Source organism: Tenrec ecaudatus, chromosome 10 (genome assembly GCF_050624435.1).
Source record: "Tenrec ecaudatus isolate mTenEca1 chromosome 10, mTenEca1.hap1, whole genome shotgun sequence".
Lineage (NCBI taxonomy): Eukaryota > Metazoa > Chordata > Mammalia > Afrosoricida > Tenrecidae > Tenrec > Tenrec ecaudatus.
In genome coordinates, this window is record NC_134539.1 from 142,844,208 (window position 1) to 142,871,520 (window position 27,313).

The 27,313-nt window shown below is 52.2% G+C and overlaps 1 pseudogene; it reads left to right on the forward strand.

Annotated features, from left to right (window-relative positions):
* Positions 1-6,292: 6,292 nt before the first annotated feature.
* LOC142458764 (LYR motif-containing protein 4-like) lies at positions 6,293-26,765 on the forward strand (annotated as a pseudogene).
* The last annotated feature ends 548 nt before the right edge of the window (positions 26,766-27,313 follow it).

Genomic DNA, 27,313 nt, shown 5'->3' on the forward strand with positions numbered 1-27,313 from the left:
CCTGAAGGGAATGGGCTCATCAGGAAGCCCATGCTCCCCTCTTCTTCATGTTCCTGCTTCCTCCTCCTCCTCCTCCTCCTCCTCCTTCTCCTCCTCCTCCTCCTCCCTCTCATGCACCAACACTTCACTGGGCACCACCTGTGGTCAGGTGCCACGGGGCCTCTCCTTCCAGGTGCCACCTAGACAGCCAAGTCTTTCTCCCACGGGGCCCTAGGGGTGGGGGGATAGGGGGAAACTGCTGGCGAGCACAGCCCGGAAACACCGGAGCCCAGCGCTGGACTGCTGCTCCCCCAGGACCCTTCCCACTGCCCTGGAGACACGGGCAGACCCCTGCTCCTGGCTTCCAGGTAACTTTCATGTGGGGGAGACACCGAAGAAGCGTACCCGTGTATATCTGTAGACTCTGGGTCCCCAACACCTACAAGTGGTCCAAGAAAAATAAAGCTGAGACTAGAGAGCCAGGACGGTGGGAGGCGGGGCGACTGATGCGGAGTGAGTGAAGTAGGGGCGCAGCTGGGCGGGGAGGGGGGGGAAGAGCAAGGGTGAATGCTCCCACCAGCCCTGCCCTCCCAGGCCCCTCCCCGCACAAAGTTAGCGGAATGTGCAAGAAGGGAGGCAGGCTGTTTGTGAGGGGAGAGGCTAGAGGTGGGAAATGTGTAGGGGGGGGGAGGCGCGCGCGCACACACACACACACACACCACCACCACCCCGCAGCGATTCCCAGGTGGCTAAGAGGCACCCACCGGCCCACGAAAATAGTTGTTTGGACACTGGTGGTGGCCACAGGAACCCAGATGTGGGAGGCCCCATCTGCAGGGTGCAGCCAAGCTCCCCCTCTTCCTGACCAGAAGGTTTCCCCTGGTGGCTTGGCTGAGCTGGGGGCTCCTCCCTCCTCCCCTCCACAAGGCTTGGGGTAGGGGTGTGCACCTAGTCAGCTGCAGCGGCCCTGTGTGGGCGCTGGGCTCCTTGGGGAGTCAGGGTGCTGGGGCTCTGCGCGCCCCTCCCCCCTGCCCTGGGGGAGAAGTGGCGTCTGCTGGGAAGAGGAGGAACACTTGGCTCACCAGCTTCTGGAATGACTCCAGCTCTGGCTCCAGGCATCCGGGTTCCCAGATCTGGGCCAAGCACTGGGTGAGCACTTGGTAGGTCACTCTGAGCCAGCAGTGCAGGGATGCCAAGCCAAGTCCCAGAGGACCCCCTCTAGGGAAGCTGGCTAGGGCAGGCTCTCCAGTTGCAGCTGTATCGCAGCCCCCCCCCCCAGGCCTAGCCCCTCCATCCCCCCCAGGCCAGGCCCTTGGCTTGTCGTAGAGCCTAAGTGCTGAGCACTCTGGTTTTCGGGCAGCTGTGGTGGCCTCGTGGTGATGCGTTGTCTGTGGCCCGCAAGGTTCAGGCTCGGAACTCACAAAGGCAGTTCTACCCTGTCCTCTAGGGCCACTTGGCATTGACTCAATGGCACTGAGTTTAGGTTTGGGGTTTTGTTTAGGTTTGGGGTTTGGTTTTATGGATGACTGTGGTAGCCCCAAATCCAGTCACATAGTCCCCACATAGTCAACCCCCCAGTGAACTCTTTCTGATCATTAGCCAAATATATAGTCATGCGTTCAGGCAGAGAGCCTGGGGAAGGAGACGGCCTGCACCCCGATGGATTGGCACAGTGGCACAGGCTCAAGCTGAGGAGTACTTGTGAGGACCACGCCGGACCAGGCAGTGTTTGGTTCTGTTGTGCATAAGGTCACTATGGGTTGGAGCCAACTTGAGGGCCCCCAGCAATTACTGTCCCCCTCAAGCCAGTGCAGGGAGTCCAAGCCCCTCTCTTAGGGGCTTGCCGGTCGTGACCTTGGTGGAGGCCGGTGCCCTGAGGACAGGACAGGACAGGAGTTCCCACAGTCGTGAGTCTGTCAGTGTCTCCCTGACTGCTTGGTCGGAAGACCCTGGACCAATCTTGTAAGCCCTTTGAGCTAACATATAACGTATATGTCCCAATCACGGTCTGCTCCTGTTTCTATTGTAGTCCCACCTGTCACTGTGATGCATTGATCTGCCACCAATCATGCTTTGGGGCCAGTTTCCTTTGCCCTCTCACACCCTTTTTAAAGCTTGGTCTCTCCACAAACCTTGGATGCCCCTTGGACCTCCGTCATCCGGATGCCGTGTCTCTGTCGTGGTATTGCCTTCGTCTCTGAAGAAATGGTCTCCTTAAGTGACACTTGGGGAGAAGGGTCTCTTTTGTCCCTGACCACGCAGCGCTAAACCCAGAGGAGCAGGAAGCAGGGCGGTGGGGTGAGGCATTGTCTCCAAGGAGGACAGCAGGACTGAGTGACCTTACAAGGTCATCCACAAGTCTTACAAGGTCACAGCCTCTGAATGACAGATTTCCCATGACCCTGCTCTCTTCCCTACCAAACCTCCCTTCTGGATAGTCTCTGGACTTTGGCACTGGCCCATAACTCTGAGCATTCTTGTCTCATCAGAGGGGCCAAGGTTCAGAGCAGATTAGATTAGAAGACCATCTAGACCTTCACGTACGGGGTACCTTGCCCAAGGGGCCACGCTGCTCTGGTCCTTCTGGCAGTGGGAGCGCAGAGGTGGACTGCTGCCCTCAGGCTGGTCTCTGGCCACCTGCAGGGCCAGGGCCGCAGGACTGCTAGCTCCTCTGGGGACCTGGGCCAGAACAGTAGCAGGTAGGGAGATCTCCTGGGGATGCCCGGCCTGGCCCCAAAGTTCCCCCAAATGTGTCAGTGCCCAAGGCTGCTGGAAGGCAAGGCTGCCACCCGGGTGCTTTGACACCCCCTGCAGGGAGGAAGTCCAATTCACAGCCGGAGGGGCAGTGTTGGATGGTGAGTGGTGTCCCCTGCCTTGAGGACACCTTCTCCCCTGCCTGGCCCACCCCCATCCATCTGGTAACCCAAGCACCCTGGGGCTTATTTTGGCCCTGACTCGGTCCTGGTTATTTGTGTCATCATGGAATCACAGCGCCTGACCTGGGCAGGACACACCAGCGATGGCCACTGCTCTGGGTCAGTCAGCTCTAGTCCGTCTGCTCGCGGCTCAGCCTCTCCCTCCGTGCTGCATATCAGCTTCCCCTGGCACGTGCAGACCCCTAGGCCCACTGAGGAGCCCGCCTGCTCCACTCCTCCAGGGCTTTTCCTGCCAGATGCTCCTGAGAGAAGGCCTGCTTACACAGGAGCCCCCACCCCCAAGATCTTCCCTCCCCCAAGATCCTAGGGCCCCTGTACTGACAACCCACCACTCAGCCCTCACGGGGCCTCTGTCACCTTCTGCTGACCATGAGCTGCCTTGGCTAGCCGCAACAAAGAGAACTCCCCCTCCCCACCCGCCCAGTGGAATTGCTTCTGAGGGCCCGCAGGAAGGGGGTGGGAGGAGGGATGGCCAGAGGCGAGGGTACAGTCAGTGGTGGACACTGGATCCTGGCCACTGAGAGGTCTTGCTGGCATTGGGCATCTAGACCTGGGGGGTCTAGATGCCTGCCAGGCAATCCAGGCAATCCTGGTCCCAAAGATGAATTTGCCGCCTGTGTCCCTCTCGAAGGAGGCTGGACCGAGGCCACCAGGAGGAAGGCTTCCTGAGTCCAGAGGGGGCCGGGCCAGACCCCTAACTCCAGCTCTCTCCGTGCTGTGCTGTGGACCTGCCCCAGGGAGGCTGCAGAGTAGCCCAGCGGTAGGGCTGCACAGAGCCAGGTAGATGAAGGAGTAAGCTGGACCCTGAATCCCACGAGGGTGCTGGGAGGGTTGGGGTGTGGGGGAGACTGAATCCGAGGAGCATTTCAGATCTTCATTCAAGTTTGCCAAGTTCATAGTTTTATTGGTACATAATCCACGTAGATCATACAATTCAGTAGTTCGGTCCTTACCAGAGGAACTGTATGGTCCTTGGCTTCCTTTCTGCGCCCCCCACTTCCCTCCCCCCCAGGAAGCCATCACTCCAGGAACTGTCTCCAGAGCGTAGGAATGTTTAAAAAAAATAAGGCATTTAATCACGCCACTATTTTATAAATGAAGGAAAGTTTTACATTAAAAAAAAGAAATTTGGGATAAAATATCTTTTGGTCCAGTGGACAGGCAGAGCCTGGGTGATACGTGAGTCTCTCTCAGCAGATGCAGACGCGATGCGATACGTCTGAATACGTCTGAATACGTCCTGGTGGAGGCGAGCGAAAGTGCCACAGACTGCCAAAAGGGCAAGCGGATCTGTCTCGGGGGGAACACTGCCAGGAGGCTCCGTAGGGGCGAGGAGGGAACGGGTAGCAATGATGATGGAATAATCACCCTCGAGGTGGGCATGGACCCCAGGAAGGTAGTGAAAGGTAGTGAAGATGCTAGACTGGGCCGTGGAAGATATGTACAGATAATAATAACAATGCGCAATATATTAAGGGCTCGAGGGAGTGGCAGGGTGGGGGGAAAGGAGCTGATATCAAAGGGCTCAAGAAGAAACATAATGTTTAGATGTTGTTGGTGCCAACAATTGTACACATCTATTACGTCTTTGTTATAATATATGTAAGAGCCTCCAATAACATGATTTATTAAGTAAAATAAAATCAAGACTACCTAAAGCACTTTTTAAAAAAACATTTTATTAGGGGCTCATACAACCCTCATCACAATCCATACATATACATACATCAATTGTGTAAAGCACATCTGTACATTCTTTGCCCTCATCATTTTCAAAGCATTTGCTCTTCACTTAAGCCCTTTGCATCAGGTCCTCTTTTTTCCCCTCCCTCCCCACTCCCCCTTCTCTCATGAGCCCTTGATAATTTATAAATCATTATTTTGTCATATCTTGCCCTATCCGGAGTCTCCCTTCCCCCTGTTTTCTGTTGTCCACCCCCCAGGGAGGAGGTCACATGTAGATCCTTGTAATCGGTTCCCTCTTTCCAACCCCCTTTTCCTCTACCCTCCCGGTATTGCCCCTCACACCCCTGGTCCTGAAGGGATCATCCACCCTGGTAAAGCACTTATTTAAAAAAAGAAAAACATTTTATTGGGGTCTCTTACAACTCTTATAACAATCTGTACATCAATTGTATCAAGAACATTTACACATATGTTGCCATCATCATTTTCTAAACATTCTATTTGAGCCCTTGGTATCAGTTCCTCTTTTTTCCCTCCCTCCCCATCCTCTCACCTTCATGACCCCTTGATATATTATAAATTATTGTTTCCATATCTTACACTGACCTCTGTCTCCTTTCACCCACATTTCTGTTGTTCATCCCCCTTGGGCGGGGGTGTTAGTCTAGGTAAACTAGGGAAACAAATCCACAGAAACTCATGTATAAGAGAGAGTTTTATATAAAGGTTAAGTGTACATTAAGTAAGCATTCGAACCCAGTGCTGTCCAAGCCCACAAGTCCAACATTAGCCCATATGTCCGACACCAATCTACAAAGTCCTCTTCCATCTCACAAAACACACGAAATGACGCTGACTGCAGGAGGAAAGATGAATCAGTGAGCATGTAAGCATCTCAGCACTGGCAGGGGTCTCCACACAACTGCTCCAGCACCCAGAGCTGCATGGGGGTAGGTCCATGTGGCTTCTCCTCAGGGATGTCTTCCAGGAAGTGAGCCTTGCCAGCTGAAGCAGGGAACTGGCTAAGGCAGCTGCACCCTGATCCGACCATCAGAAAGCAAGAGGCCCGAGAACTAGAAAGGTGAGGCTCATGGAGCCATTTATCCCTCCGCCCTTCAATTAACCCCACATGTGTTTATTGGCCAGGTTGGCACAATAAACCTTAACTATCTCAGGGGGGTTATGTAACCATCCCTCTTTCCCCTACCTTCTGCCTACCCTCCTGATATCGCTACTCCCATTTCTGTTCCCGAGGACCTTATCTGACCTGGATTCGATGTGTCCTGAACTCTTATCTGTACCTGTGCACATGCTCCGGTCTAGCCCGCAGTGAAAGGTAGGACTGGGGTCATGATAGTGGGGGTGAGGAAGCCTCAAGGAGCCAGAGGAGTATTATGTGTTTCCTCATTGGTGCTATACTGCACCCTGGTTGACTCATCTCTTCCGTGTGACCCTCTGTGAGGGGATGAGTTTTGGGTCTCTGCTCTGACACCCCTCATCCTCAATAATATGTTGGGGATTTTTGTTTTGGATCTTCTGCCTGTTACCTGATTCCTCACGATCACAAGGTTGGTGGGTTTCTTCCATGTGGGCTTGTTGCTTCTCTGCTAGATGGCTGATTGATGAGGGTCAATGATTACAGTACCAATAAATGATACCATGATAAATGGCACACACACACACACGTGAGGATGGTGAAAATTTTCCTCATGGACATGTTATTAGGAGGCCGGTCCCTGGAGAAGTACATTGGGCCGGGTAAAGTAGGGGCAGCAAAAAAGAAGACGCTCAGCAGCGGCAGGAGGGCAACAGTGGGGTTTTCTCTGTGAGCTGGGCCCTCGCAGCCTCCCTCAGCAGACACAGGTCTCAGCACAGGTGACCGCGCACACGTCGTCTCTATAGGCCAGAGGTCTGTGCATGCCTCTCTCCCTGCGTCTCGCTTTCTTGCTGACTGCCAGCACTTTATCAAGGCCCAGAGCTGCCTGTGAGCCAGCCTTAGGAGACCTGTGCAGATCAGAACTGGGTATGGCGGTGGCAGGGGTCACAGGAGAAGGACTCTAGACTTGGAGCTGGGAGTCCGGACTTGATCCCGGAGGCGAGGAAGAGCCAGCTGGGGGCAGAGTTTTCAGGAAGCAGGGTGCTGGGGTCAGAGTCTAGTTGGGGTGGGGGTGGGGGGTTCTCGTGCATACATACAGTCCTGCATACAAGGGTGCTGGAGGGAAAAAAAACAGACTGCCAGAGCCTGCCTGGAAAGGTGCCCAAGGAGAACGGATTGGGGTGGGTCTGCCGTAAAGAGGGGGCAGGAACTTCGAGGGGAGGGACTCAAGAGGCAGCTGGAAGAAGGCTCAGAAGAGCGGGGTCCTGCTGTGAGTGACACAGGCTGCCGAGGGGAACTGGCCTCTTGTGGGGCCACGCTGAGCAGCCCATGTGGTGGCACAGTGGTCACGTGAGCCGCCGGTGGCTCCCCGAGAGGAAGGTTGGCAATCTGTTTCTGGAAAGATTGTGTCTCGAGAGCCCCACGGACAGGTCACTGGGATTGGAAAACCTCCCTCGACAGCACCCCGCAGCGGCGACAAGGGGCCCAAGGGGGAGACCTGGGGTTAAACCGTAGCAAGCACGTCTGGGCACCCGGCCGACAGGTCCAAGCTGTCGAAGCAGGCGGGATTCACACATGGTGAGCATTGTGGCGCCTGGAACCCTGGTGCCACTGCCTCTCTGGCCACGGCGTGACTTGGGCCACGTTACTCATGTGTCCGTGTCTCGGCTGTAGCAGGGGCCTCGGCTCACAGAGTGGTGAGGAAGTTGAAATGAATGGGCATGAAAGCGCTCAATTAGCCTTTGCCTGGCTCAGTAGACGTTGCCTCTGAGCACTGGACACCGTCACATCCCCCCCCCCCCCCGCAGCACAGCCACCACACAGAGGAATGCTACGGACGCCAGGGCCTCCGGGGAGGGAGGCTTGCTGGTGGCACAGCCAGGCCCACCTTCCTACAATGTCCTGAACGTGAACTGCCTTTGGCCTTTCGTTGGGCGGTAGGAGGTTGCTATTCATGGCAACCCTCTGCACGACAGAGGGGAACCCTGCCAGGCCCTGTGCCCTCCTGAGAGCCGAGCCCACTGCTGCAGCCACCGTGTCCCTCCAGCTCCTTGGGACATTCTACTCTACTAAGCAGACACCTTTCTCCAAGAGCTGGTCCTGCTGATAACCAGCCTGCAGCACTGAAGGAGCCGAAATCTCACCATCCACAACCCAATCCGGAGGGCCATTCTGACTGCCCTTCCTCCAAGATCCACTGGTTCCTTTCCTGGCAGCAGATTCACGGTTCTTTGCCAGCACCGTGATTCAAAGGCCCTGATTCATCTTCAGTCTTCCCGATTCATTGTCCAGCTCTTGCATGCACACAGGCCATCGAAATACCCCGGCGTGACACAGCGTACACCCCAAAGGGACAGCTTCCCCCCTGAACACTTCCAGAGGTTCTGTGCAGCTGATTTGCCCGGTGCAAGGCCTCGTTTCCTAGCATGACTGCTGCTGCCATGGACGCCCGGTCCATGTCCCGAACAATGGAATCCCTGACGCTGTGGTCTCTTCTCGCTTGATCGTGATGTTGTCCATCGGTCCAGTTGTGGGCTTTGGGTTTTCCTTCCATTGCTTCCATTGCAGCGGCCTTCATGCCACAGCTGCAGGCTTTGTTCTTCGTCAGCGAGGGCTTCAGGTCCTCTCGGCTTTATTTGTAAGTCCTTGTGAAGGGGCCAGAAAAATTGCACAGAAAGTACTGAGAATTCCCAGATACCCACTCCCTCTGCATCATGGTTTTCTTAATATGAACAGCCTGCCTTCCTGTGGTACGTTTGCTACCGTCAAAGAACCGATCTTGGTCAATCATTGTTAACCAAAGTCTGCAGGACCCCTAGGAGCCTGGTGGTGCAGTGGTTACGCGTGGGGTGCCATCTGCATGGCCGGCAGTTTGAAACCACCAGCCTGGGAGAAAGACTGGGCTTTCTACTCCTGCAAATGGTCACAGTCTCAGAAAGCCCCGGGTGTCGCCACGACTCGGTGGCAGGGAGTACAGGAACCTTAGTGGGTACGTGTTGGGCTGCGACTCCAAAGGCCAGCAGTTCAAAACCACCTGCTGTTCCTCGGGAGAAAGACTGGGCTTTCCACTCCCGTAAGGGCTTACAGTCTTAGAAACCCACAGGGGTGGTTCTACCCTGATCCTATAGGGTCCCCACCCTATTCCGACTATTGAGTTAGAATCCATTCGGTGGCAGTGAGATTTTGGAGTTAATAGTCTACATTGGAGTTCACGCTTTGTGCTATACAGGCCTGTGGGTCCTGGCAATTGGCTAATGTCACATGTCCCCCATGACATGCCCCATCTTTCCATCCCTCCTCCTCCCCCGAATCTCTGGCCATCGCTGACCTGCTCACTTGGTCAGAGTCTGGGCTGCGCTTTGGTCTCTGTGGGCAGTTCTCTCTCCGGCGGCCTCCACACTGGCCCAAGCATGACCTACATGTGCCTGAGATGGGCTGGGACAAGGTATGGATATGCAAGAGGGTATGGATATAAGAGAGAGGGTCTCCACACCTTCTGGAAGGTTCTCTGTGATGGCTGCCTGGTCCAGCAGCCTCCTTTGAAGCAGCCACAGGCAGAGAAAAGGGCTAACAGAATGTCTTTTTTTTAAAAGCAGCAGCCAAAGGTCTCCTGTTCAGAGGAAGGAGACTGGAGCAGAGGGCAGTGGGCCGAAGGGCAGGGCCTGGCGGGGGTAGGAACAGTTGGCCATCCACTTCCTCACACCCAAGGCCCCCACACCAGACCCTTCATCTTCTTGCCCTGCCCTCATGCCACCCACCACCAAACCCTGCTACCCCCCCCTCCCCCCTCTCTCTCTGGTCAGCCTGGGCCTCTCAGCCCACCTTCTGAACACCTTGAACCCACCCTCTGCCCTCCCTCTCTTAAAGGGCTCCTCCCCAAGTCTGGCCACCACCTCCGGGCCTTCTCCTCACAGTCTCTGACCTGCTGGTTGTCCAGGCTTGTGTTTGCCCTCATTTTGGTCAAGGCCCAACCCCAGAGGCATCTGCTTTGTGGCCTCAGCAGCTTTGCCCGCCTCCTCTCCCAATTCCCAAACTCCCGTGCCCCCCGCCCCCGCCTCAATTAAAATCCTCTGTCCCATCATCTACAGTCCAGGTGCCTGTAAGTCTCAGCTTGTGCAGCCCCATTGTCCCCCTTGTCCTCCCACTCCCACTCCCCGCCACCCCAACCCCCACCCGTGCCTCCAGCTTTTTCAGCACCCTCCAGGGTGGCGTCACCTGCTTTGTGAAACACTGGCCTATCTCCGGTTCCTCTGCTTTATGGTGACTCTTCGTGGCTTGACTCCCCAGTGGGGGGCCTGGGGCTTCCCCGACCCCCTCTCTTTTGGCTTGATGTTTAAATCCGGTAAAGGGGGGCAGTCTGAGTGGAGGTGAGGCCAGGCTACTCCTACCCGCCTGCAGCTCCCACCCAAGGTTTTTAATGAGGACCAGGCGAGGTTGGGCAACCGGGGAAAGGACAGCTGTGACTCAGAGATGACTCAGAAGCTCCAGCCCTGGGGGCGGGGATGAGCCACCTCTGTCCCCAGCAAAGTGGGCTTCACAGGGGGCCTAGGGCCTAGAGATAGAAATGCACCCCATCCCTCCCACCCCACCCACTGCCTGCCCCCTGGATGCTACCCCAGGAGGCAGTGCAACAGAGGCATGCTGGGATGGAGGCGGGGTGGAAGGACATTGCCCTTGGCGTGTAAGCATTAAAAGTCTTGCCTAGGAGGAGAGATCGAAGGAGACAAGAAAGAGTTAAGAAAAGGAGAATCAGCAGGGGATGGTGCGGTCAAACCTGGAGGTTGCAGTTTCCATATGTTCCACGTGCACAGTGGTAACTCCAATAAACTGGTTCAGTGCCACAGGCAAAAGGTCCTGGTCAACTCCCCAAGTCAGTGTGAGGGTCAGGGGCCCGGAGGCTGCCGGGACAACCCCAACTCTCCTCAGGAGCCCCAAGGAAGCTATGTAAAGCAGCTCTGGGTTTCTCGCAAAGTGGGTAGCGTAGCTATAGAAGGATATGGAAATTCTGCAGCCCATTCACAAGGGGATGAGGAGGTGAGCACGGTTCAGGCCACACCTTTGTCCTCGACTCCCAGACTGCTGTGTGTGTACCTGGAGGGCCACCAGACCAGGTGCTGGACGGTGGTCAGAGAGAGCAGACTAGCTCGTGGGTTCAGAGAGCATGGAACAGAGCAGGCAGTGCACACGATGAGGCAGGAGCCGAGCTTCCAACAAGGAATCAGCGGTGGACCGAGCAGCCCACTGAGGTAGGAGCTTCCGGTCCCTGGGAAAACTCCCCTGGAGTCCACAGGGAAGAGGTCACTGGTCCCCAACCTTTCTCCCACCAAGGGATAAGGAATCCCACATTTTGAAATATTGCGTCTACAAAACAAATCACCCAGATCCAAATGAATAACTACCCCAATCTAGTCATCAAAGACCTGCATACCTTCCATTATCTCCCCTTTGTCATTGGATTCAACCTTGGGGGTCTGGCACAGGGTGTAGAGGGGTTGAGGAATGACTTGGGATTCTATAAGCAGACAGACAGACAGACAGACAGAGGTCTTCACAGCAGGGCAAGGCTCAAGGAATAAACAGGGTATTCAGGGAGGGGGTGGGGGGGCTGCAGAGGAGCCTGGGGCTGGGGAGGTGGAGAGTGCAGACAGGTAGGCTTCACAGGCTCTGCTCTGGAGCTCACCCGGCTCAGTGGGGGCCAGGTGTAGGCTGACTTGGCAAACAGTATGGTTTGCAGGGAGCACTGAGGACTCAGCTGAAAATGAAGAGGTCGATACATCTAAATATATTACAAGCCAGGCCTTCCACTGACCAAAAGGCACAAGATATTCAAGTCAAAATTGGGAATGACATCTGCAACACATTGAAAGACAAAAAAGATGCCCGTCCAGGTATATGAAGAAATCTCATGAATCAAAAAAAAAAAGACACCACCCCACCCCACCCACCCTTCCCCTCGAAAAAAAATGGAGAAGGGAAATAAGTAGAAATATCACAGAAGAGGAAATACCAAAGTCCCGTGAACATGCAAGATGCTCAGCCTCATTATCAACCAGGCACATGGTAAGACTTCATTCCCACAAGACTGGCAAGAGTGTCCCTGATGCGACAATACCAAGGAGCCCAGACTTGCTGATCGGAGCTGGACGGCAAAACACAAGTCAGTAGCACAGAACCACCAGCCCCCCCCAGGGAGACAGAGGAGGCTTTGGGCCCCATAATGACTGACAGCCTGGGACACCCACCAGGTAGCTCCCCTCTGTCCTGGGGCACCTTCCTCCTGTCGGCGCATAATCCTGCTGCTAGGGGACCCACGGCCACAAGCTCAGACTTATGGATACTTTTATCAAATAGAATAAAAATTAGTTTTTTTTTAATGAAGTGGCAATGAAAAACATCCCATAGACATACAGCCACCTGTGTACAGCAATGAGACGCATACACAAAGGTTCCTGGGACGCTGTGTTGTGATGGAGGAGAAACTGTAAAGAATTCCAATGTCCACTGGCAGGAGATTGGAGAAGTCGATTGTGGGTGGAATCACATGGTGGACTCTAGCCCATTAGAGTCATAAAAATAAGTCCCACAGCTCTGTGTTATGACACCGAGGATTTCAGAAATCTGTGATACCTAAAAAAAAGGGGGGGGTTTTATTGGGGTATTACTAGTTACACGACAAAATTTCAAGAACCGTTTTAAGTGTACAATCCAGTAATTATTAGTATCATTCTAGAGCTGTGCAATCACCAAAACCAAATTCAGGGCCATCGGGTCAGTTTTGAATCTTGGGGACCCTACAGGACAGAGGAGAAATGCTTCTGCAGGTTCCCAAGACTGAAACTCGTCACATTGCTGCTGGGGGCTTTGAACTGCTGACTTGTGGTCCACAGCCTGACATGTAACACATGATGCCAGCAGGGCTCTGTGCCTTCATCACTACCATCTAATTTTCAAACATCCATCATCCCCCAAATTACCCCAAACCCATCTCCAGTTACTCCCATTCTCACCCCCAACCCCCTGTCCACTTAGTGTCTCTCCAGGCTTGAGCCCACAGGCATCCCCTGTGGGTGTGGCCTTTGATGACTGGCTTCTCTCCCTCGCATCAGGTGCTTACAGGGTTCATGCACGTGCTGTGATTGTGAGTCGGGGGTAATGATCCCAAAGCTCTAATAGGAAAGCAACATCGCATTGGGTATGTGTGGTGAACAGAAAAGGGAGGAGGGAAACGGCTGGAGCACCATTGAAGCTGTCTTGTGTTAGAGCAGCCTGTTTGCAGAAGGCTGTGGAGGACAGGAGAAGCCCAAACCACGGCAAAGCCGTCCCACAGCTTAGCTTCCCATTGCCTTCCCTCTGACTGTTGACTAGGGGTGAGGACCGTCCTGCCCTCAGGCAGAGTCGGGAGGAAAGTGGATCCCTCCTCCTCCACCGCAGCTGGCCAGCCCAGGAGGCTTGCCTGGGTGTGCCCCAAGAGGAGATAGTGTCAGGCAGCTGGAGTCAGCAACCAGGGGTTGGCCCTCTACAAGCCAAGGCCACCCTCCCCCGCTTACAGGAGGTTGGAAGCCTATAAAGGCTAGTGGGCATGCGCAAATTCAGGTCCTTGAACCAGGAAGCCGGTACACCTGGGTGGGCCCCAATCTAGGCCAGGTGGGCTTAATTCAGCCAATGGGGCCAACCAGTACCTTCGCCCATGCCTCCCCCAGTGGAAGGCCCCCAAAGGCGAGAACTTGAAGACCACTGCTCTCTTTCCCAGCTCTCCTAGGAGGTTCTGCTGGGCCGGGCCGGGCCGGGCCGCAGGGTCTCTCTCTGGCGTGTGTTCCCTTTACTGTAATGCGTGGAATTGCTGCTATCCTTTGTAAAGACTCACTCGGATCACAAACCAGGCTTCAGCGAGAATTCTTTCTTGTGCAAAGCCAAGGACCGCGGTATTTCTCACCCAATAAACCTAACAATAACATATTGGGGGGCAAATAGTCAGGAGTCATGCCCTATCAGTATGCCCAAACTGCCTTAGCCGGAAGGCCCTGGACCAATTCTGTAAGTTTTTTTGACTAACATGACATACAAGGCGGTACCCCCCCCTCCAAAACCCAGAACTCCCCTACCCCCCAAAGCTATGTATTTAATTCTTTTTACAAAACAACTTTATCATCTTCGAAGTACTCTCTATTACGTTTAATACTTTTGTCAAATCTACGATTCCGTTCTTGGAAACATTTTTCAGACTCATTTGTTTGGATGCCTGACAGCAGCACCTCCCTTGGTTTTTTTTCTTCACCTCTTCTACATGATCAAATCTCTGTCCTTTCATGACCCTCTTCCAAGACAAAAAGGTCACAGCCAGTGAGGTCAGGTGAGTCAGGTGCCTGAGGCAAGAGAGGCATGCTGGTCTTTGCATAGTGGCAACACAAGTCCCCTGTCTGCCACAAATCAGGCCTTCCCTCCCCCCAACAACACACACACACACACACACACACACACAGTTATGCAATCTTTCCAGACCTCTAAAGAGACAGCTTGATTAACAGTCTGACCTGGTGCAACGAACCCCAAAAGCACTACGAGTTGACATTTTCATCTGCTCAGGATGTTGACAGACGTCCAGAATGAAGTTTGTCATCAATCAACATTTCACCTTCTTGAAATGAGAAAACCACTCATATACTTGAGTGTTTCCCATAGCATTGCCCTTTGTAAGCTATGTTCAACCTCACAAGTTTCTGTGGTGTTTGTCCTGGTCCAGAAACAAAATTTCACCACCTCACACTGTTCTCTTAAATTGGCCATCACAAACTAATGAGGTTTGAGCAAAATCGCTTTCATGAAAAAATGTCACTGTGACCAGAGAGAAGCTTCCCAGGTGACACCACTGGGTGCACTAACTCAGAGGGAGCTGCTCCATGCTCCCTAGTGGGAAATGTATACCGCAGAAGCCCACCCCTCCCAGTGCAAGTCCAGTCTGTTTGGGGTACCGCCTCAGAATTTTCCTGATCATAATTCTGTTCTTCCTCCTGTAGTCCAACGTGTAACTGTATTGTTGAACCACCACCAGTAATTTGTGGTGGCAGGTTATCTGAGATAGTTTATTGTGCCAGCCTGGCCGATAAACACAAGTGGGATTAATTGAAGGGCGGAGAGATACGTGACTCAGTGAGCCTCGCCTTTCTTGTCTCTCGCTCTTTAATAATTGGACCAGTGTGCAGCTGCCTTGCTTGAGCTGTGCCTCAATTTAAAGGGCACACTACCTGGGGGACGCCTAGCCTGTGGACTGTGTTGTTGTAAGTTGAGGTCCCTTTAAGAACACTCAAATGAAATTTACATCTCCAGAGCTGGGGACTCACAGTTGGTGACCTGGATGACAGCTGGTGACCTGCCTTGCTGTTTGCTGCCTGTGCTGGGATAGCCTAGCTCTCTCTCTCTCTACAGAGGACTACCTGATGGCCCTCAAGACCTGACGGACTGCCAGTGTCTCACAGCTCTCTCATGAGAGTGAGTTGCACTGAGCCATTTGTACTGCTTTATCATTTAACTGTTCATGTCTTGTATTCTACATCGATCTGTTTATAACTTAACTGTTTATTGTAATATATATTTGTTTATAATTTAACTGTTCATTTCTTGTGTTATATATCTATCTTTATAAATATATATATAATTATCAGCAATCTGGTTTTTTCGCTCTAAAGAACCCTGTCTAACACATTATCGTTTGCCCTTTCGTGTGGATTTTAAAGTTCTGTCTCAGCAAACCCTGGATGCCGCCATGACCTCCTGCGAATGGTCTCCTTCATCCAGATGATGGGGCCTCGTCCCGTCTTTGTCCTGTTCAAGACTCAATGATAAAGGTTCTCCTTAAATTATTAGTCGGGTGGAGTCTGAAGAGCAATACACGATGAACGATTTATATACAAAATTCATATTGGTTTGGTCTCTCATAGCCAGGATTAGCTTTAACAAAAGCTTCTCCAAAAGCCTTTAGCAAAAAGTCACTGTGGCAAAGACAGCCAGAGGAGAGAAAGCATGCTAACTCCCCTCTCGAGCAGCCTGAACCCTGAGGGGAGGGCTGGTCACATCTTGGAGTCCCAGCCGAGCTACTAACCACAAGGTCAGGGATTCGAATGCACCAGCCACCCCAAGGGAGAACGACGAGGCTTTCTGCTCCCCAAAGGATTTGTTATTGTTGTTGCTGTTGTTAGGTGCCACCGAGTCGGTTCTGATCCACAGTGACCCTGCACACACCAAAGGGAGCACTCGGCAGTCCTGCACCTTCCTCACAATTGTTCCTGTTCTGGCTGGGTCTGTCGTCACAGCTACTGGGTCAAACCATCTCCTTGTGGGTCTTCCTCATTTCCGCTGCCTCTACTTTACCAAACACAATGTCCTTCTCCAAGGACCGCTCGCCCCTGGCAACATGCCCAAAGCCTGTGAGACGAAGCCTCTTCACGCTCGCCTCCCAGGAGCACTCTGGCCATGCTTCTTCCAAGAGAGATGGGTTTGTCTTGCAGCAGTCCGCGGCACTTTCCGCGTTCTTCTCCGGCACCACAGCTCGGTTGCATGGATTCTTCAGTCGATCCAGCCTTCACAGGCCTATGAGGGCTTTGAAAATCCCATGGCTTGGGTTAGGTGCACCTTGGTGCTCAAAGTAATATCCTGGTTTCCAACACCTTAAGAGGTCTTGTGCAGCAGTTTTATCCAATTTAATGTGCTGTTTGAGTTTTTTGTTTTAATCATTTTATTGGGGGCTCGTACAACTCATCACAGTCCATATCCATACATGACATCCATGGTGTCAAGCACATTTGTTGCCATCATTATCCTCAAAACATTTGCTTTCTACTTGAGCCCTTGGTATCAGCTCCTCATTTTCCCCCTCCTTCCCCGACCCCCTCCCTCATGAACCCTTGATAATTTATAAATTATTATTTTGTCATATCTTACACTGTCCGACGTCTCCCTTCACCCACTCTTCTGTTGCTGTTTGATTTCGTGACCATTGCTTCCATGAGCACTGATTGTGGATCCAAGCACAAAGAAATCCTTGATCACTTCCCCCCTGTTTTTTCTCAGTTTATCATGATGCTATCCATTGGTCCAGTTGTGGAGATACTGGTCTTCTTTACACTGAGTTGTAATTCACACTGAAGGCTGCAGTCCTTGATCTTCCTCAGCAAGTGCTTCAAGTCTTCCTCACTTTCATTAAGCAAGGTCGTATCATCTGCGCACCTCGGCTTGTCAATAAACCTTCCTCTAATCTGATGCCACCTTCTTCTTCATAGAATCCAGCTTCTCTGATGATGTGCTCAGCACACAGATTGAAGAGTATGGTGAGAGGATCCAACCCTGATGTACATCGTTCCTGCTTTTAAACCAAGCAGTGTTCCCTTGTTCTGTCCAAACAACGACCTTCTGATCCGTGTGCAAATTCCCCATGAGCACAAAGAGGTGTTCCGGAATTCCCATTCTGCTCCAGGCTGTCCTTAGTTTGTCAGGATCCGCAGTCAAGTGCATTGACATCGCCCATAAAACACAAGTAAACATCTCCCTGGTGTCTCCAGCCCTGCAAACCCACTGGGCCAGTTCTGTTCTGCCGGAATCGAGGCACTGGTACAATGTTAGGAATTTTTGGTTTGGGCTTTAGTTGGTTTGGGGGAGGGGTTTCTTTTGAGTCCTGAGGGGATCTCCTTCCTGAAGTCCGTGTGGATGTCTCTGCTTCAGCTCTCTGTCCTCTCCAATTGTCAGGAAAGCTGCCAGGGCCACTGCCCTCCCTGTCTCCCTGTGACTTCACCCCAGCAGTCGGCAGTCATCAATAAAGTGTGTGCTGGCAGTGGGGGATGGGAAGGGGTGGGACTCAAGATGCCACTAGGATTATTTTGAGGCTTAAGATGGAATCAGGATCAGAAGACCCAAAACAAACTATCATATTGATGTGGATAAGGGGGGGTGGAATGGAGACTCAAAGCCCATCTGTGGACAATTGGACATCCCCTCACAGAAGGGTCACAAGGAAGGGACCAGTCAGCCAGTGTGCAATATAGCACCGACGAAACACACAACATTCTTCTAGTTCTTTAATGCTACCGCACCCCCACTATCATGACCCCAGTTCTGCCTTACAAATCCAGCTAGACCAGAGCATGTGCACGGGTACAGATAAGAGCTCTCAACACACGGAATCCAGGACAGATAAACCCCTCAGGAACAGTAATGGGAGTAGTGATACCCTGAGGATATAGGGGGAAGGTGGGGGGAGAAAGGGGAAGCTGGTCACAATGATCAACGTATAACACACACCCCCATCCAGGATGACAAAGTACAACAGAAACATGGGTAAAAGGAGGCAGTGGATGGTGTAAGATATAAAAATGATAATTTATCAAGGGTTCATGAGGATGGTGGGGAGGGGAAAATGAGGGGCTCACATAGGAAGCAAGTGTTTTGAAAAGGATGATGGCGACCTATGTACAGATGCTACATGCTTGCCACAGTCAGCGGGTGGATGGTTAGGGGAGTGTCGGAGCCCCCAGTACAATGATCCAAAAAAGATGGAACCTGGGACCTGGCTGCAGGGCGCTAGGCAGAGCTTCGTCGTGCTCAATGGCCACAGACACCACTCTGGAGGAAGCCGGACCACATGTGTGGTGACGCTCATCCAGGGTGCTTCCACTTTGGGATGAACTTAAATCATGCTGCCTGGGGTGGGGGTGTCCTCCTTTTGTCTCTGCAAATCCCTTGGCCTGGGTGACTCACTGCCTGGGCCTCGCTACAAGAGTAGGCTGCTGAGAGACCGCGAACCTTCAACGCTCTCTAAAGAGCAGCCAGGGTAAGCACAGCATTGGGGCATGGGGGTACACGTGGGGCGGGAGTGGGAGAGACACAGGGTCGTGCAGCGAGGTGGGCTCATAAGTGTCATGTTTATGATCTTTGCAGCTGACCTGCACACCAGACTTCTCATATCAGATATTGCACAAGAAGAGAAACAAAAACACATGTAAGTCCCCACCACCCTCCCCCCACCACCTCCAGCTACTTCCACTGGCTCCCCATCTCAGGACAGGCAAGACTGAACAGGCTGGGAAGTCTTCTCTGGGCACGTGACACCCCCCACCCCCACTCTCCCGCAGGCCTCACAGCAGTTCTGGGAACAGCCCAGCTTGCTCCAGCAGGAGCTCCTGCCTCGCCTGCCTGGAAGTTTCTCCAGCTATCTGCAAGGCTCCCTCCCACCCTACCTCCTGGGCCCTTCCTCTCAGCTCTCCCAGGGCCCAACAGGGCATCCCGGAGGGCTCCTCCCTTCACATCCAAGCCCCTGCACTTCTTGGAGGACCAGGCCTGTGTGCGCTTTGCCCATTGCCACCCACGGACAGTCAGCTCCCAGAATGGCTCAGCTCCCCTCGGACTGCCCGCCTGCAGCATGCTTGTGATCAGAGGAAGACGGTCTTCAGCCGGAACGGCCGCAGCCCTTCGTTCAAGCTGGCAATTCTCACCTGGGGGAAAGGTAGGCTTTTCTCCAGTAGGGGTTTTGAGGGATCCTAGAAAGTGAGGAACCCCCTGCAAGTACCTCCTTCAAGGACCCTAGGGGTCTGGGGTCTTTGCTGAAGGCACCTGGACCAGGCGAACCATAAAGAGCCTTCCCAGACATACAGAGCATCATTTCCCCATCTCAGGGACCAGACTTTGGGAGTCCTGGAGGCTGGAGGGACCCTGCACTCTATTGCCCGGGTCATCTTTCCATCTAAAACCCACAGAAAGCCTGGTGTCTTCTTAGAACACTACTGTGGCTCAACTTGTGGAGGAGGCCGCTCTTGGGCCTGAAGGAACCAACGGCATGCGATCCAGGAGCCCCGGTATGGCGCAGTGGCTGCTCGTTGAGCTACTGATGGCCAGATCTGCAGTTCGAAACCAGCAGCCTTCTCTGAGGGAGAGAGGCCACGCTTTCTACTCCTGTTAAGAAGTTAGAAAACCCACAGGGGCAGTTCCACCCTGTCCTACAGGATCACTGGGTCGGAAGTGACTCGATGGCAGTGTGTGTGTGTGTGTGTGTGTGTGTGTGAGAGAGAGAGAGAGAGAGAGAGATGGCTCAGAGTGACAACAGCATCTCCCATGATCAGACAGGAAGCTGAAGGGCAGCGCGTTGTCCGCTGATGATGGAGGAGCAACACAGAGAAGGCAGGGAGCAGACCGCCATCCGTGTCCCTCAGTCGTCCACACAGAACCTGTTCCGTGTGGTGCATGTCTCACTGTGTATACTCTAGACAGCAACAATAACAACTTTTTTTGTAAAATTATCTTCCCAAACTTGAACTCCACAACCACAAAAGAGTGACCTCTGGAGTAGCCCCTGGGAAAGAGCGATCTTTGTGGGACTCACCATCATACACCAGGTCTCAGCTGGATGTGTCCCGAACAGTCGCGGGTGAGCCTGGAGCCGGGAGACCAGGGCTGGACACCTGGTTTTGAAGGCGGTCTCCAGCTTATCTCAAAATTGAAGTCCCATCTACATAGAACCCCCTCCCAGGGGGATGGACAGCAGAAATGTGGATGAAGGGAGACAGCGGTTGGTGTGAGACATGAAAAAAAATTATAAATGATCAAGGGTTTATGAGGGAAGGAGGGTGGGGGTGGGGGGAAATGAGCTAATACCAAGGCTCAAGTAGAAAGAAAGTGTTTTGAAAATTATGATGGCAACAAATATACAAATGTGCTGGACACAGTGGATGGATGGATGGGTGGATGGATGGATAGATGGGTGGATGGATGGATGGATGGTATGTATGTATGGATAAGAGTTATAAGAGCCCCCAATAAAGTGACTTTAAATAAATGGAAGTCCCTGGGTGTTGCCTGCAGTTAGCACTCCACCACTGGTGAACTGAACAGCTGGTGGCTTGTACCTGCCCAGAGGCACCTCACAACACAGGTGTGGCGATTTCCTTTTGAAAGAGGAGGTAGTTAGTTTATTGTGCCAACCTGGCCGATAAACCCATGTGGGATTAATTGAAGGGCAGAGGGATAAATGACTCGGTGAGCCTGGCCTTTTCTAGTTCTCGAGCCTCTTGCTTTCTGATGGCCAGGGTGCAGCTTCCTTAGCCAGTTCTCTGCTTCAGCTGACAAGGCTCACTTCCTGCAAGACATCCCCTAGGAGAAGCCGCATGGACCTACCCTGATGCAGCCCTGGGTGCTGGAGCAGCCATGTGGAGATCCCTGCCAGCGCTGAGATGCTTACATGCTCTCTGGCTCAGCTTTCCTCCTGCAGTCAGCATCATTGTGTGTGTTTTGTGAGATGGAGGAGGACTTTGTGAATTGGTGTTGGACATATGGGTTAATGTTGGACTTGTGGGCTTGGGCAGCACTGGGTTGGGATGTTTTCCTGATGTGCACTTAACTTTTTTTTTTTTTACATTTTATTAGGGGCTCATACAACTCTTATCACAATCCATACATATACATACATCAATTGTATAAAGCACATCCATACATTATTTTCCCTAATCATTCTCAAAGCATTTGCTCTCCACTTAAGCCCTTTGCATCAGGTCCTCTTTTTTTCCCCCTCCCTCCCCGCTCCCCCCTCCCTCATGTGCCCTTGATAATTTATAGATTGTTATTTTGTCATATCTTGCCCTATTCGGAGTCTCCCTTCCCCCTCTTCTCTGCCGTCCATCTCCCAGGGGGGAGGTCACATGTGGATCCTTGTAATCGGTTCCTCCTTTCCAACTCACTCACCCTCTATCCCAAGTTCCCCCGGAACTGTAGGTCCCATTGTTTTTTCTCCAGATAGTTCATCCAGCCTGTCTTATTTAGACAGACCTGTGAAGACAATAACATGCACGTAAACAAGACAGAGGAAAACAAAGCAACAGTATACAACCAGACAACAAAACAACAACAAACCACTGACAAAGAACAAAACAAAACGCATCAAGAAAGAAAAGCTTGTAGTTAGTTCAGGGATCGTTTGCTGGCCCTTAGGAGTGTTTTCCCGTCCAGTCCGTTGGGGCACCACGCCCTGGCCCCAAAGTCCACTTTCAGCATCCCCTAGGGACCTTGCCACTCCATTCCCTTGCTGTTCCACTGCACTCCCCCAGTGCTCTGCCTCGGTGTGGTGGGATGAGATCAGGTGCAATTCCCACACTGTGTCTCCGGTGCTGTCCCCTGTATCGCCCTTAGTCACTGAGGGGCATCGTTTCTCATAGTGGGGCCAGCCATGTTGTCCTCTCTGTGGACTGGCTGCTGTACTCAGGAACATCCTCCTCACGGCCTGGTGGGCCAGGCTGTGCTCCACTCTCTCCTCCTCGCGCACTTTTACATAAAACTCCCATACATGAGTTTCTGTGGGTTTGTTTCTCTAAAGTACCTAGACTAACACACAAGATCACAGCTTTAGAAGTCTACAGAGCCATTCTTCTCCACACACGGACGCCTAAACCAGACTCTAAAGCATCGTGTCAACGCCCACTCAAAGACCCTAAAGGACAGGGTAGAACTGCCCCCTGTGAGCTGCTGAGTCTGAAACGCTTCACAGGAGTAGAGAGCCACCTCTTTCTCCCAAGAGGCAGCTAGTGGTTTCAAACCCGTTGACCTGTGGTTAGCAGCCCAATGTGTAACCGCTACCCCAGGGCTCCTTTCTAGGGTGTCTGACTGTCGCAAATAGTTAACCCGCACTCGGCTGCTAAGCGAAAGGTTGGAGGTTTGAGCCCACCCCGCAGCACCTCCGGAGAAAGGCCTGGCGATCTCCTAAGGAATCAGCCGCTGATCCGCTGCCAGGTGGCTGCAGGGTGGGAAGCAGTCCCTGGGGAGTGTTGCCTGGGCACCGCTCCATTGGAGCGGGCTTCTTGGAGAAGCCTGCTGCACACCCTACTGTGCCCTGCTTTCACAAGGCAAAGAGCAACCCTGAAAGTCACCTCTCACCAAGAGAAGGAATTAGTCCAGTTCTTACAAAATCTACAGAGCCTGTGGAAAACAAAGGCAATGAGGATGAGTCATCTGTAGCCCATTTTCTCCCTCGTGAGGAGGAGGAGAATTTAAAGACTCCAGGGGACGCTGAGCACTGAAAACCCGATGGAGGGAGCCAGCCGGTCTACCCGGACACCCTGGGGTTTCCTTGACCATCATGGACGTCACTAGCCTCCGTGGATATCCGAAGTGAGAGGAGCTGGCTTTTCATTCTGTTCTGTTTAAATGGATTTCTAGTTTAAATCTGAAGCTGGTAAAGCACGTTTTAGTGTTGTTGTTGTTTGTTGTTGTTGCGCTTACCCTGCCGGAAGCAGCTCACTAGGCTTGTCTTCCAAGGGCTCTCTTGGTAGAGCCCACCCCCCACCTTTCTGCTACAACCCAGTCAAGTACGTAGCTGTTGGTGACACCCAGGGCCCTCTTTAAGCACAATTTAATTGTGTGGTAGGACTGCATTTCCCTTCAATGGCTGATGATTCAGTGTTCAAACTGAGACGTGTAAAATGCACAGCGGTTTTATGATTGGCTTTTTATGCACACCCGCACAACCAAGGTAAAAACGTCTCACTAATAACTTTTCTATTGATGGCAGCTTGAACTGATCCTCCTGTGGACATACTGGGTTAAATACAGTGTTTGAGGAAGTGACAAGGCCAAGTCTGACCACCCCTGGCTACACAAAGAGAAACCACTTCCACAGCAACCCGAGGCCAACAAGCCTCCCCTCTTCCCCTTCCTTTATTCTGACACCCTGCACCCCTCCCACAGGACTCTTCTTCTTGGCAGGATTTGGTAACATATTGTAATGACCACACAGAACCCACACACAATGCTCGTGATTATGGGATTTATGGAGGAAGTACCGGTCACAGGTAGTACCAGATGGTAAGGATATAGTTCTTGTGTCTGCAACACTTCTCAACGTAGACATGTCTCTCTCTGGTCCTTGCTCTCTCAATCACATGGTTCCTTGGCCACTGCCTTGTTCTGTGGCCTGGGAAGCCCGAGGCTCTGCCTCACTGTCGCTCATCATTGGTGCTATAGCATCATTGGTGCTTGTTCCCCGACTTCAAGTAGAAATCTCACATGCTCCAATAATGCTCTTCTTCCTTCCTGGTCTTGGCATCTCCTGTTCCTGCTTCAGAGATGCCTATCACCACGCTGTCTGCAGAGTCCTCTTCAATCACTGGAGGGAGCTACAAAGAGATAGACTGCAGGAGCCACAAGTAAGTCATTTCACCACCACCCCACTCTTCTAACCATCACCTCTTCCAGTGACATGTTTTACAATCACAATTAACCCTGGTCACAGTCACTCTCATCCAAGTCATAAAATTTTCTTGGCATCTTCCCGAGCACTCTCGTCCCTAGAGCTGTCAGGAGCAGAGGGAACTCTTCCGTGGGTACCTTCCTGTCTCACTCATTTTGAGGCTCAACACACTCATGGCAATGTGTACGCCAGCGACTCCGCGCCTTCACCACCCCATTTTATGCTTGATCTCAATCAAAAGGCGCAAGGCCAATATCACTCCCTGTTTTAGATATTCAGTTTCTAAATTGCCTACACCCTGATGGAGTGGGCATTATGCTTGGGCTGCTAAGCACAACGTCAGCAGTTCAAACTCACCAGCTGTTCCTACAGAGAAAGATGAGGCTTTCTGCTCCCATTAAGAATTACAGCCTCTTGTTTTTTTTCTTTCCAAACAGGCAGCCTCCACCAGCACACAAGTATTAGATCTTGACTGGGCCACTCAGAGAGAGCAAGGAATTCAGCACCCACAATTACAGAACCTACGCTATCAGAAGGATAAGAGATGCCTTCAGAGGAAATACAAATGTAAAAGCTCCTGTAGAAATTCAAACCTTGGGGAATAAAGCCAAAAGAGACCTGGGAATAATTAGTTGACAGGTTCATATCAGCCAACTGTATTCCACGGACATGCCGATCATTGGGAACCCAGAGGAATCCCGGACCTAAGGAGGCCAGGCCAGCCCCCTGGCAGCCCCCAGGCCAGCCTCCTTCAGCATCCGTTCTTTACTTGGGGTGGGACCTCGCCCAACCATACGTGGCCTCGCACACCAGCTAAAAGCATCCTCTTCCTCTGCCTGCCCATAAGAATTAATGATGGAGCGACCTTCCCGTTCCTTTGTAGCCTTTGTGAGAAGCATGACTGCCTCTGCCTGGTTCACGTGCTACAGTGCAGAGCTGCAGCTCATGCCAATGATTGTGCTGCGTGTGCCTGCACCTCCTGCCACTTCACCCCCCCCCCCCCGTTTTTGTAGGTCACTTCCGCTTGTATAGAGCGCTTCCCTACTGCGCTTCTTGGTGCCTGACAATAAACAAGATTGTCTCCCTAAACGACAACAAAGAGATTTACAGCCTCAGGAACCCACAGGGGCAGTTCCGCCCTCCCCTATAAGGATGCTATAGGTGGGAATCCACTCAATGCCGTGAGTTTATCAACCCAGTACTCTGAGGAGGCAGTAGTTTTGATGTGATGAATCATCATTCCATTTGGAACTTGGGTCCTTGGCAACTATAAGCAAAGTCCAGCCTAGAGCAGCCCATCCATCAAGACTTGCAGCAATGTGCACCAGCTCACAGTGTCCAACCTCTTTCTCTTCATTCGGTCAGGTTCTGGACACTCCGCCCTAACAATCTGCTAGGCTACATGGACACCAACAGCAAGCTTAGGAATCCAAACACACCTCCCTTACACTTCACACGAGCTGGCTCCTTCACCTCAGCGGCTAGATCCTGCCCATAGGCTCAGAATCCACACAGCTCCCTAAGCTTCAGACCAGTCCTCTCTTATTTAGCCTCTGTGAAGCAGGTCAACTAGTGCCAATGGAACCTATCCAAACTCAGCTGATCTCTTCACTGCTGTTTCCCCACTTCCACTCAACGAGTGGGCCTAGGTGGTCAGCATCGGCAGGGTACCTGTCTGCTCACCAGCACCTTTGATCAGGCAGTCAGTCATACAAGGGGGTTTTCTCTGATGGGCATAGGTTTTTTCCTGGCAACTATACATCCAAAGGCAAACTATTTGCTCAAAGGTCAAAAGGCCAGCGTGGTAGTTACATCATCTGGTGTCAATTTGGGACTTGAGAGGATTAAGAGTGAAGGGGTGAAGTCTAGTCTGGCAATCAGGTTATAGCAAATAAGGCCTCTGATGTGGGTGGACATGGCCTGCTCCTGGGAATTCTGGGAACTCCGGTATTTCTCCTCCTTGGAGGGGGGGACACTCTCCTCACTCCCGGAGGGACATTCTACTGACAAGACACGTGGCACTACACTGATAGACCCTGTGCCCTGGGAACTGGAGGAGCCACATGGAGACCCCGGCCAGCGCTGAGATGCTTACAACGCCAGTGGACCCACAAGACTTTCCACCCACTAGCCTATGATTTCCTGCATTCGGTGTCATTGCACGTGTTCTGTGAGTCTGAAGAGGACTTTATAGATTGGTATTGGACATAGGGGCTAATATCGGACTTAAGGACTTGATCTGGACTGGGCTGGGATGTTTTCTCAATATTCAACTGCTCTTGTATATAAAGTTCATACACATACGAGTCTCCATGAATCTGTTTCTCTAGTCTACCCGGACAAATACAGCCAGTCTGTAGTCCCCACCCCCACTCATGCTGCAGGTCTCTCCTTCACAAGTACATCTCTTATTCTCTCAGCAGTTCTAGGTAGGTCAGCATGTCTTTTCAAACACAAATGTCCTGGTGCTCCATGGTTTAGGTGAAGCTCAACTTTTCCATCTTAGGCCCCTTACTCTGCCTTGGCTTCAATCAAAAGGTACCTGCCCCCACTTTTCTTTCTTTTTTTTTATTTGCCCAGATAATTCCTAACTCCCCTCTGGTAATTACATAATCTCCTGTCAACTTGAGGGCCTTAAGAGTGAAGGGGTGGAGTTTAGCCTATCAATCAGGTTCAACTTGACCTCATTTGGAGGTACAACCGAGGATAAATAGCTCCCTGGAGGGGGGACCCACTGTCTCTGCTTCGCATGCCCGTTGACCAGCCACATGGAGCCACACTGATGGCAGCCAGAGCGCGGTGATGCTTGCACGGTCCCTGGACCCACAGCACTTTCACCCACCAGCCTGGGATCTTCCTGCATTCTGCATCATTGCATGTGCTACATGAGTCTGAAGAGGAATTTATAGACCAGTATTGGACATTTGGGCTAATATCGGATTTATGGACGTGATCTGGACTGGGCTGGGATGTTTTCTTAATATACAATTACTCTGATATAAAACTCTGTGTTACACACACATGAGTGTCTCTGGATTTGTTTCTCTAGTCCACCCTGTCTAACACATGCCTTTTTAGCAAACTCAAGAAGACAAGCGTGCAAGCTCTCTGTCATCATAATTTGCAAAATTCATTTCTATCACACATGTATGTCTATTTTACCACCCCAGGTGGGAAAAGCCAGTACCCAAGGAATAGCGACACATTTGTCCTGGGGAAGGCTGCCGCCTGCAGTCATTGCCCTCACTCCAGCCTCAGCCCTGAAGCTGTCCGAATCCATCCTGAGCACTTTGCATGCCCATTAACCACTGACCTGCCAAGGTGAAACCCCAAGCGGACAAGGGAAGCAGTAGCCCTGCACCATAGCCCTGTGGCGGTGGGGAAGTTGGCGAGGGGGAGTTG